This window comes from Heterodontus francisci, chromosome 4, assembly GCF_036365525.1.
Source record: "Heterodontus francisci isolate sHetFra1 chromosome 4, sHetFra1.hap1, whole genome shotgun sequence".
NCBI classification, from domain to species: domain Eukaryota; kingdom Metazoa; phylum Chordata; class Chondrichthyes; order Heterodontiformes; family Heterodontidae; genus Heterodontus; species Heterodontus francisci.
Genome location: NC_090374.1, coordinates 9,879,417 through 9,893,024, shown reverse-complemented (window position 1 = coordinate 9,893,024; position 13,608 = coordinate 9,879,417).

Here is a 13,608-nt window from a genome sequence, read left to right as displayed (position 1 = left end):
ACATTGCTCAAGGAGAGTCTGAGTAGAATTGGATACATTGCTCAAGGTGAGTCTGAATAGAACTGGACACATTGCTCAAGGTGAATCTCAGTAGAACTGGTCACATTGCTCAAGGAGAGTCTGAGTAGAATTGGATACATTGCTCAAGGTGAGTCTGAATAGAACTGGTCACATTGCTCAAGGTGAGTCTGAATGGAATTGGACACATTCTTCAAGGTGAATCTCAGTACAACTGGACACATTGCTCAAGGTGAGTCTGAATAGGATTGGACACATTGCTCAAGGTGAGTCTGAATTGAACTGGACACATTGCTCAAGGTGAATCTCAGTAGAACTGGACACATTGCTCCAGGCGTGTCTGAATAAGACTGGACACATTGCTCAAAGTGAATCTCAGTAGAACTGGACACATTGCTCCAGGTGAGTCTGAATAAAACTGGACATATAGCTCAAAGTGAATCTCAGTAGAACTGGACACATTGCTCAAGGTGGGTCTGAATACAACTGGACATATTGCTCAAGTTGAATCTCTGTAGAACTGGACACATTGCTCAAGGTGGGTCTGAACAGAACTGGACACATTGCTCAAGGTGAATCTCAGTAGAACTGGACACATTGCTCAAGGTGAGTCTGAATTGAACTGGACACATTGCTCAAGGTGAATCTCAGTAGAACTGGACACTTTGCTCAAGGTGGGTCTGAATAGAACAGGACACATTGCTCAAGGTGAATGTCAGTAGAACTGGACACATTGATCAAGGTGAGTCTGAATAGAATTGGACACATTGCTCAAGGTGAGTCTGAATTGAACTGGACACATTGCTCAAGGTGAATCTCAGTAGAACTGGACACTATGCTCAAGGTGGTTCTGAATAGAACTGGACACATTGCTCATGGTGAGTCTGAATATAATTGGATACATTGCCCAAGGTGAGTCTAAATAGAACTGGACACATTGCTCAAGGTGAGTCTGAATAGAACTGGACACATTGCTCAAGGTGTGTCTGAATATAATTGGATACATTGCCCAAGGTGAGTCTAAATAGAACTGGACACATTGCTCAAGGTGAGTCTGAATAGAACTGGACACATTGTTCAAGGTGAATCTCAGTAGAACTGGACACATTGCTCAAGGTTGGCCTGAATAGAACTGGACACATTGCTCAAGGTGAGTCTGAATAGAACTGGACATATTGCTCAAGGTGAATCTCAGTAGAACTGGACACATTGCTCAAGGTGGGTCTGAATGGAACTGGACATATTGCTCAAGGTGAATCTCAGTAGAACTGGACACATTGCTCAAGGTGGGTCTGAACAGAACTGGACACATTGCTCAAGGTGAGTCTGAATGGAATTGGACACATTCTTCAAGGTGAATCTCAGTACAACTGGACACATTGCTCAAGGTGAGTCTGAATAGGATTGGACACATTGCTCAAGGTGAGTCTGAATTGAACTGGACACATTGCTCAAGGTGAATCTCAGTAGAACTGGATACATTGCTCCAGGTGTGTCTGAATAAGACTGGACACATTGCTCAAAGTGAATCTCAGGAGAACTGGACACATTGCTCCAGGTGAGTCTGAATAGAACTGGTCACATTGCTCAAGGTGAATCTCAGTAGAACTGGACACATTGCTCCAGGTGTGTCTGAATAAGACGGGACACATTGCTCAAAGTGAATCTCAGTAGAACTGGACACATTGCTCCAGGTGAGTCTGAATAGAACTGGTCACATTGCTCAAGGTGAATCTCAGTAGAATTGGACACATTGCTCAAGGTGAGTCTGAATAGAACTGGACACATTGCTCAAGGTGAATCTCAGTAGAACTGGACACATTGCTCAAGGTGAGTCTGAATAGAATTGGACACATTGCTCAAGGTGAGTCTGAATTGAACTGGACACATTGCTCAAGGTGAATCTCAGTAGAACTGGACACTTTGCTCAAGGTGAGTCTGAATAGAACTGGACACATTGCTCAAGGTGTGTCTGAATATAATTGGATACATTGCCCAAGGTGAGTCTAAATAGAACTGGACACATTGCTCAAGGTGAGTCTGAATAGAACAGGACACATTGTTCAAGGTGAATCTCAGTAGAACTGGACACATTGCTCAAGGTGAGTCTGAATATAATTGGACACATTGCTCAAGGTTAATCTCAGTAGAACTGGACACATTGCTCAAGGTGAGTCTAAATAGAACTGGACACATTGTTCAAGATGAGTCTGAGTAGAATTGGACACATTGCTCAAGGTGAGTCTGAATTGAACTGGACACATTGCTCAAGGTGAATCTCAGTAGAACTGGACACTTTGCTCAAGGTGAGTCTGAATAGAACTGGACACATTGCTCAAGGTGAGTCTGAATATAATTGGATACATTGCCCAAGGTGAGTCTAAATAGAACGGGACACATTGCTCAAGGTGAGTCTGAATAGAACTGGACACATTATTCAAGGTGAATCTCAGTAGAACTGGACACATTGCCCAAGGTGAGTCTAAATAGAACTGGACACTTTGCTCAAGGTGGGTCTGAATACAATTGGATATATTGCCCAAGGTGAGTCTAAATAGAACTGGACACATTGCTCAAGGTGAGTCTGAATAGAACTGGACACATTGATCAAGGTGAATCTCAGTAGAACTGGACACATTGCTCAAGGTTGGCCTGAATAGAACTGGACACATTGCTCAAGGTGAGTCTGAATAGAACTGGACATATTGCTCAAGGTGAATCTCAGTAGAACTGGACACATTGCTCAAGGTGGGTCTGAATCGAACTGGACATATTGCTCAAGGTGAATCTCAGTGGAACTGGACACATTGCTCAAGGTGGGTCTGAATGGAACTGGAAATATTGCTCAAGGTGATTCTCAGTAGAACTGGACACATTGCTCAAGGTGGGTCTGAACAGAACTGGACACATTGCTCAAAGTGAATCTCAGTAGAACTGGACACATTGCTCAAGGTGAGTCTGAATAGAATTGGACACATTGCTCAAGGTGAGTCTGAATATAATTGGATACATTGCTCAAGGTGAATCACAGTAGAACTGGACACATTGCTCCAGGTGAGTCGGAATAGAACTGGACACATTGCTCAAGGAGAGTCTCAGTAGAATTGGATACATTGCTCAAGGTGAGTCTGAATAGATCTGGTCACATTGCTCAAGGTGAGTCTGAATTGAATTGGACACATTGCTCAAGGTGAATCTCAGTAGAACTGGACACATTGCTCCAGGTGAGTCTGAATAGAACTGGACACATTGCTCAAGGTGAATCTCAGTAGAACTGGTCACATTGCTCAAGGAGAGTCTGAGTAGAATTGGATACATTGCTCAAGGTGAGTCTGAATAGAACTGGACACATTGCTCAAGGTGAATCTCAGTAGAACTGGTCACATTGCTCAAGGAGAGTCTGAGTAGAATTGGATACATTGCTCAAGGTGAGTCTGAATAGAACTGGTCACATTGCTCAAGGTGAGTCTGAATGGAATTGGACACATTCTTCAAGGTGAATCTCAGTACAACTGGACACATTGCTCAAGGTGAGTCTGAATAGGATTGGACACATTGCTCAAGGTGAGTCTGAATTGAACTGGACACATTGCTCAAGGTGAATCTCAGTAGAACTGGACACATTGCTCCAGGCGTGTCTGAATAAGACTGGACACATTGCTCAAAGTGAATCTCAGTAGAACTGGACACATTGCTCCAGGTGAGTCTGAATAAAACTGGACATATAGCTCAAAGTGAATCTCAGTAGAACTGGACACATTGCTCAAGGTGGGTCTGAATACAACTGGACATATTGCTCAAGTTGAATCTCTGTAGAACTGGACACATTGCTCAAGGTGGGTCTGAACAGAACTGGACACATTGCTCAAGGTGAATCTCAGTAGAACTGGACACATTGCTCCAGGTGAGTCTGAATAGAACTGGTCACATTGCTCAAGGTGAATCTCAGTAGAATTGGACACATTGCTCAAGGTGAGTCTGAATAGAACTGGACACATTGCTCAAGGTGAATCTCAGTAGAACTGGACACATTGCTCAAGGTGAGTCTGAATAGAATTGGACACATTGCTCAAGGTGAGTCTGAATTGAACTGGACACATTGCTCAAGGTGAATCTCAGTAGAACTGGACACTTTGCTCAAGGTGAGTCTGAATAGAACTGGACACATTGCTCAAGGTGTGTCTGAATATAATTGGATACATTGCCCAAGGTGAGTCTAAATAGATCTGGACACATTGCTCAAGCTGAGTCTGAATAGAACAGGACACATTGTTCAAGGTGAATCTCAGTAGAACTGGACACATTGCTCAAGGTGAGTCTGAATATAATTGGACACATTGCTCAAGGTTAATCTCAGTAGAACTGGACACATTGCTCAAGGTGAGTCTAAATAGAACTGGACACATTGTTCAAGGTGAGTCTGAGTAGAATTGGACACATTGCTCAAGGTGAGTCTGAATTGAACTGGACACATTGCTCAAGGTGAATCTCAGTAGAACTGGACACTTTGCTCAAGGTGAGTCTGAATAGAACTGGACACATTGCTCAAGGTGAGTCTGAATATAATTGGATACATTGCCCAAGGTGAGTCTAAATAGAACGGGACACATTGCTCAAGGTGAGTCTGAATAGAACTGGACACATTATTCAAGGTGAATCTCAGTAGAACTGGACACATTGCCCAAGGTGAGTCTAAATAGAACTGGACACTTTGCTCAAGGTGGGTCTGAATACAATTGGATATATTGCCCAAGGTGAGTCTAAATAGAACTGGACACATTGCTCAAGGTGAGTCTGAATAGAACTGGACACATTGATCAAGGTGAATCTCAGTAGAACTGGACACATTGCCCAAGGTGAGTCTAAATAGAACTGGACACATTGCTCAAGGTTGGCCTGAATAGAGCTGGACACATTGCTCAAGGTGAGTCTGAATAGAACCGGACATATTGCTCAAGGTGAATCTCAGTAGAACTGGACACATTGCTCAAGGTGAGTCTGAATAGAACTGGACATATTGCTCAAGGTGAATCTCAGTAGAACTGGACATATTGCTCAAGGAGAGTCTGAGTCGAATTGGATACATTGCTCAAGGTGAGTCTGAATAGAACTGGTCACATTGCTCAAGGTGAGTTTGAATGGAATTGGACACATTGCTCAAGGTGAATCTCAGTAGAACTGGTCACATTGCTCAAGGAGAGTCTGAGTAGAATTGGATACATTGCTCAAGGTGTGTCTGAATAGAACTGGACACATTGCTCAAGGTGAATCTCAGTAGAACTGGTCACATTGCTCAAGGAGAGTCTGAGTAGAATTGGATACATTGCTCAAGGTGAGTCTGAATAGAACTGGTCACATTGCTCAAGGTGAGTCTGAATGGAATTGGACACATTCTTCAAGGTGAATCTCAGTACAACTGGACACATTGCTCAAGGTGAGTCTGAATAGGATTGGACACATTGCTCAAGGTGAGTCTGAATTGAACTGGACACATTGCTCAAGGTGAATCTCAGTAGAACTGGACACATTGCTCCAGGTGTGTCTGAATAAGACTGGACACATTGCTCAAGGTGAATCTCAGTAGAACTGGACACATTGCTCCAGGTGAGTCTGAATAGAACTGGACACATTGCTCAAAGTGAATCTCAGTAGAACTGGACACTTTGCTCAAGGTGAGTCTGAATAGAATTGGACACATTGCTCAAGGTGAGTCTGAATTGAACTGGACACATTGCTCAAGGTGAATCTCAGTAGAACTGGACACTTTGCTCAAGATGAGTCTGAATAGAACTGGACACATTGCTCAAGGTGTGTCTGAATATAATTGGATACATTGCCCAAAGTGAGTCTAAATAGAACTGGACACATTGCTCAAGGTGAGTCTGAATATAATTGGACACATTGCTCAAGGTTAATCTCAGTAGAACTGGACACATTGCTCAAGGTGAGTCTAAATAGAACTGGACACATTGTTCAAGGTGAGTCTGAATAGAATTGGACACATTGCTCAAGGTGAGTCTGAATTGAACTGGACACATTGCTCAAGGTGAATCTCAGTAGAACTGGACACTTTGCTCAAGGTGAGTCTGAATAGAACTGGACACATTGCTCAAGGTGAGTCTGAATATAATTGGATACATTGCCCAAGGTGAGTCTAAATAGAACTGGACACATTGCTCAAGGTGAGTCTGAATAGAAATGGACACATTATTCAAGGTGAATCTCAGGAGAACTGGACACATTGCCCAAGGTGAGTCTAAATAGAACTGGACACTTTGCTCAAGTTGGGTCTGAATACAATTGGATATATTGCCCAAGGTGAGTCTAAATAGAACTGGACACATTGCTCAAGGTGAGTCTGAATAGAACTGGACACATTGATCAAGGTGAATCTCAGTAGAACTGGACACATTGCCCAAGGTGAGTCTAAATAGAACTGGACACATTGCTAAAGGTGAGTCTGAATAGAACTGGACATATTGCTCAAGGTGAATCTCAGTAGAACTGGACACATTGCTCAAGGTGGGTCTGAATAGAACTGGACATATTGCTCAAGGTGATTCTCAGTGGAACTGGACACATTGCTCAAGGTGGGTCTGAATAGAACTGGACACATTGCTCCAGGTGAGTCTGAATAGAATTGGATACATTGCTCAAGGTGAGTCTGAATAGAATTGGATACATTGCTCAAGGTGATTCTGAATAAAACTGGCCACATTGCTCAAGGTGAATCTCAGTAGAACTGGACACATTGCTCAAGGTGTGTCTGAATAGAATTGGACACATTGCTCAAGGTGAATCTCAGTAGAACTGGACACATTGCTCCAGGTGGGTCTGAATGGAATTGGACACATTGCTCAAGGTGAGTCTGAATAGAATTGGATACATTGCTCAAGGTGATTCTGAATATAACTGGCCACATTGCTCAAGGTGATTCTCAGTAGAACTGGACACATTGCTCAAGGTGGGTCTGAATAGAACTGGACATATTGCTCAAGGTGAATCTCAGTGGAACTGGACACATTGCTCAAGGTGCGACTGAATAGAGCTGGACACATTGCTCCAGGTGAATCTCAGTGGAACTTGACACATTGCTCAAGGTGTGTCTGAATAGAATTGGACACATTGCTCAAGGTGAATCTCAGTAGAACTGGACACATTGCTCCAGGTGGGTCTGAATGGAATTGGACACATTGCTCAAGGTGAGTCTGAATAGAATTGGATACATTGCTCAAGGTGATTCTGAATATAACTGGCCACATTGCTCAAGGTGATTCTCAGTAGAACTGGACACATTGCTCAAGGTGGGTCTGAATAGAACTGGACATATTGCTCAAGGTGAATCTCAGTGGAACTGGACACATTGCTCAAGGTGCGACTGAATAGAGCTGGACACATTGCTCCAGGTGAATCTCAGTGGAACTTGACACATTGCTCAAGGTGGGTCTGAATAGAACTGGACATATTGCTCAGGGTGATTCTCAGTAGAACTGGACAGATTGCTCAAGGTGGGTCTGAATAGAACTGGACATATTGCTCAAGGTGAATCTCAGTGGAACTGGACACATTGCTCAAGGTGTGTCTGAATAGAGCTGGACACATTGCTCCAGGTGAATCTCAGTAGAGCTGGACACATTGCTCAAGGTGAGTCTGAATAGAATTGGACACATTGCTCAAGGTGAGTCTGAATAGAATTGGATACATTGCTCAAGATCATTCTGAATAAAACTGGCCACATTGCTCAAGGTGAATCTCAGTAGAACTGTACACATTGCTCAAGGTGAGTCTGAATAGAATTGGACACATTGCTCAAGGTGAATCTCAGTAGAACTGGACATATTGCTCAAGGTGAGTATGAATGGAATTGGACACATTGCTCCAGGTGAGTCTGAATTGAACAGGACACATTGCTCAAGGTGAATCTCAGTAGAACTGGACACATTGCTCCAGGTGAGTCTGAATTGAACTGGACACATTGCTCAAGGTGAATCTCAGTAGAACTGGACACTTTGCTGAAGGTGAGTCTGAATAGAACTGGACACATTGCTCAAGGTGTGTCTGTATATAATTGGATATATTGCCCAAGGTGAGTCTAAATAGAACTGGACACATTGCTCAAGGTGAGTCTGAATAGAACTGGACACATTGTTCAAGGTGAATCTCAGCAGAAATGGACACATTGCTCAAGGTGAGTCTGAATATAATTGGACACATTGCTCAAGGTTAATCTCATTAGAACTGGACACATTGCTCAAGGTGAGTCTGAATAGAATTGGACACATTGCTCAAGGTGAGTCTGAATTGAACTGGACACATTGCTCAAGGTGTATCTCAGTAGAACAGGACACTTTGCTCAAGGTGAGTCTGAATAGAACTGGACACATTGCTCAAGGTGAGTCTGAATATAATTGGATACATTGCCCAAGGTGAGTCTAAACAGAACTGGACACATTGCTCAAGGTGAGTCTGTATAGAACTGGGCACATTATTCAAGGTGAATCTCAGTAGAACTGGACACATTGCCCAAGGTGAGTCTAAATAGATCTTGACACTTTGCTCAAGGTGGGTCTGAATACAATTGGATACATTGCCCAAGGTGAGTCTAAATAGAACCGGACACATTGCTCAAGGTGAGTCTGAATAGAACTGGACACATTGATCAAGGTGAATCTCAGTTGAACTGGACACATTGCCCAAGGTGAGTCTAAATAGAACTGGACACATTGCTCAAGGTTGGCCTGAATAGTGCTGGACACATTGCTCAAGGTGCGTCTGAATAGAACTGGACATATTGCTCAAGGTGAATCTCAGTAGAACTGGACACATTGCTCAAGGTGGGTCTGAATAGAACTGGACATATTGCTCAAGGTGCTTCTCAGTGGAACTGGACACATTGCTCAAGGTGGGTCTGAATAGAACTGGACACATTGCTCAAGGTGAATCTCATTAGAACTGGACACATTGCTCAAGGTGAATCTGAATATAATTGGACACATTGCTCAAGGTGAGTCTGAATAGAATTGGATACATTGCTCAAGGTGATTCTGAATTAAACTGGCCACATTGCTCAAGGTGAATCTCAGTAGAACTGGACACATTGCTCAAGGTGTGTCTGAATAGAATTGGACACATTGCTCAAGGTGAATCTCAGTAGAACTGGACACATTGCTCCAGTTGAGGCTTAATGGAATTGGACAGTTTGCTCTAGGTGAGTCTGAATAGAATTGGATACATTGCTCAAGGTGATTCTGAATAAAACTGGCCACATTGCTCAAGGTGATTCTCAGTAGAACTGGACACATTGCTCAAGGTGGGTCTGAATAGAACTGGACATATTGCTCAAGGTGAATCTCAGTGGAACTGGACACATTGCTCAAGGTGTGTCTGAATAGAGCTGGACACATTGCTCCAGGTGAATCTCAGTGGAACTGGACACATTGCTCAAGGTGGGTCTGAATAGAACTGGACATATTGCTCCAGGTGAATCTCAGTGGAACTGGACACATTGCTCAAGGTGGGTCTGAATAGAACTGGACACATTGCTCAAGGTGAATCTCAGTAGAACTGGTCACATTGCTCAAGGAGAGTCTGAGTAGAATTGGATACATTGCTCAAGGTGAGTCTGAATAGAACTGGTCACATTGCTCAAGGTGAGTCTGAATGGAATTGGACACATTCTTCAAGGTGAATCTCAGTACAACTGGACACATTGCTCAAGGTGAGTCTGAATAGGATTGGACACATTGCTCAAGGTGAGTCTGAATTGAACTGGACACATTGCTCAAGGTGAATCTCAGTAGAACTGGACACATTGCTCCAGGTGTGTCTGAATAAGACTGGACACATTGCTCAAAGTGAATCTCAGTAGAACTGGACACATTGCTCCAGGTGAGTCTGAATAAAACTGGACACATTGCTCAAAGTGAATCTCAGTAGAACTGGACACATTGCTCCAGGTGAGTCTGAATAGAACTGGACACATTGCTCAAGGTGAATCTCAGTAGAACTGGACACATTGCTCCAGGTGAGTCTGAATAGAACTGGACACATTGCTCAAAGTGAATCTCAGTAGAATTGGACACTTTGCTCAAGGTGAGTCTGAATAGAATTGGACACATTGCTCAAGGTGAGTCTGAATTGAACTGGACACATTGCTCAAGGTGAATCTCAGTAGAACTGGACACTTTGCTCAAGATGAGTCTGAATAGAACTGGACACATTGCTCAAGGTGTGTCTGAATATAATTGGATACATTGCCCAAAGTGAGTCTAAATAGAACTGGACACATTGCTCAAGGTGAGTCTGAATGGAACTGGACACATTGTTCAAGGTGAATCTCAGTAGAACTGGACACATTGATCAAGGTGAGTCTGAATATAATTGGACACATTGCTCAAGGTTAATCTCAGTAGAACTGGACACATTGCTCAAGGTGAGTCTAAATAGAGCTGGACACATTGTTCAAGGTGAGTCTGAATAGAATTGGACACATTGCTCAAGGTGAGTCTGAATTGAACTGGACACATTGCTCAAGGTGAATCTCAGTAGAACTGGACACTTTGCTCAAGGTGAGTCTGAATAGAACTGGACACATTGCTCAAGGTGAGTCTGAATATAATTGGATACATTGCCCAAGATGAGTCTAAATAGAACTGGACACATTGCTCAAGGTGAGTCTGAATAGAAATGGACACATTATTCAAGGTGAATCTCAGTAGAACTGGACACATTGCCCAAGGTGAGTCTAAATAGAACTGGACACTTTGCTCAAGTTGGGTCTGAATACAATTGGATATATTGCCCAAGGTGAGTCTAAATAGAACTGGACACATTGCTCAAGGTGAGTCTGAATAGAACTGGACACATTGATCAAGGTGAATCTCAGTAGAACTGGACACATTGCCCAAGGTGAGTCTAAATAGAACTGGACACATTGCTCAAGGTGAGTCTGAATAGAACTGGACATATTGCTCAAGGTGAATCTCAGTAGAACTGGACACATTGCTCAAGGTGGGTCTGAATAGAACTGGACATATTGCTCAAGGTGATTCTCAGTGGAACTGGACACATTGCTCAAGGTGGGTCTGAATAGAACTGGACACATTGCTCCAGGTGAGTCTGAATAGAATTGGATACATTGCTCAAGGTGAGTCTGAATAGAATTGGATACATTGCTCAAGGTGATTCTGAATAAAACTGGCCACATTGCTCAAGGTGAATCTCAGTAGAACTGGACACATTGCTCAAGGTGAGTCTGAATTGAAGTGGACACATTGCTCAAGGTGTATCTCAGTAGAACAGGACACTTTGCTCAAGGTGAGTCTGAATAGAACTGGACACATTGCTCAAGGTGAGTCTGAATATAATTGGATACATTGCCCAAGGTGAGTCTAAACAGAACTGGACACATTGCTCAAGGTGAGTCTGTATAGAACTGGGCACATTATTCAAGGTGAATCTCAGTAGAACTGGACACATTGCCCAAGGTGAGTCTAAATAGAACTGGACACTTTGCTCAAGGTGGGTCTGAATACAATTGGATACATTGCCCAAGGTGAGTCTAAATAGAACCGGACACATTGCTCAAGGTGAGTCTGAATAGAACTGGACACATTGATCAAGGTGAATCTCAGTTGAACTGGACACATTGCCCAAGGTGAGTCTAAATAGAACTGGACACATTGCTCAAGGTTGGCCTGAATAGTGCTGGACACATTGCTCAAGGTGCGTCTGAATAGAACTGGACATATTGCTCAAGGTGAATCTCAGTAGAACTGGACACATTGCTCAAGGTGGGTCTGAATAGAACTGGACATATTGCTCAAGGTGCTTCTCAGTGGAACTGGACACATTGCTCAAGGTGGGTCTGAATAGAACTGGACACATTGCTCAAGGTGAATCTCATTAGAACTGGACACATTGCTCAAGGTGAATCTGAATATAATTGGACACATTGCTCAAGGTGAGTCTGAATAGAATTGGATACATTGCTCAAGGTGATTCTGAATTAAACTGGCCACATTGCTCAAGGTGAATCTCAGTAGAACTGGACACATTGCTCAAGGTGTGTCTGAATAGAATTGGACACATTGCTCAAGGTGAATCTCAGTAGAACTGGACACATTGCTCCAGTTGAGGCTTAATGGAATTGGACAGTTTGCTCTAGGTGAGTCTGAATAGAATTGGATACATTGCTCAAGGTGATTCTGAATAAAACTGGCCACATTGCTCAAGGTGATTCTCAGTAGAACTGGACACATTGCTCAAGGTGGGTCTGAATAGAACTGGACATATTGCTCAAGGTGAATCTCAGTGGAACTGGACACATTGCTCAAGGTGTGTCTGAATAGAGCTGGACACATTGCTCCAGGTGAATCTCAGTGGAACTGGACACATTGCTCAAGGTGGGTCTGAATAGAACTGGACATATTGCTCCAGGTGAATCTCAGTGGAACTGGACACATTGCTCAAGGTGGGTCTGAATAGAACTGGACACATTGCTCAAGGTGAATCTCAGTAGAACTGGTCACATTGCTCAAGGAGAGTCTGAGTAGAATTGGATACATTGCTCAAGGTGAGTCTGAATAGAACTGGTCACATTGCTCAAGGTGAGTCTGAATGGAATTGGACACATTCTTCAAGGTGAATCTCAGTACAACTGGACACATTGCTCAAGGTGAGTCTGAATAGGATTGGACACATTGCTCAAGGTGAGTCTGAATTGAACTGGACACATTGCTCAAGGTGAATCTCAGTAGAACTGGACACATTGCTCCAGGTGTGTCTGAATAAGACTGGACACATTGCTCAAAGTGAATCTCAGTAGAACTGGACACATTGCTCCAGGTGAGTCTGAATAAAACTGGACACATTGCTCAAAGTGAATCTCAGTAGAACTGGACACATTGCTCCAGGTGAGTCTGAATAGAACTGGACACATTGCTCAAGGTGAATCTCAGTAGAACTGGACACATTGCTCCAGGTGAGTCTGAATAGAACTGGACACATTGCTCAAAGTGAATCTCAGTAGAACTGGACACTTTGCTCAAGGTGAGTCTGAATAGAATTGGACACATTGCTCAAGGTGAGTCTGAATTGAACTGGACACATTGCTCAAGGTGAATCTCAGTAGAACTGGACACTTTGCTCAAGATGAGTCTGAATAGAACTGGACACATTGCTCAAGGTGTGTCTGAATATAATTGGATACATTGCCCAAAGTGAGTCTAAATAGAACTGGACACATTGCTCAAGGTGAGTCTGAATGGAACTGGACACATTGTTCAAGGTGAATCTCAGTAGAACTGGACACATTGATCAAGGTGAGTCTGAATATAATTGGACACATTGCTCAAGGTTAATCTCAGTAGAACTGGACACATTGCTCAAGGTGAGTCTAAATAGAGCTGGACACATTGTTCAAGGTGAGTCTGAATAGAATTGGACACATTGCTCAAGGTGAGTCTGAATTGAACTGGACACATTGCTCAAGGTGAATCTCAGTAGAACTGGACACTTTGCTCAAGGTGAGTCTGAATAGAACTGGACACATTGCTCAAGGTGAGTCTGAATATAATTGGATACATTGCC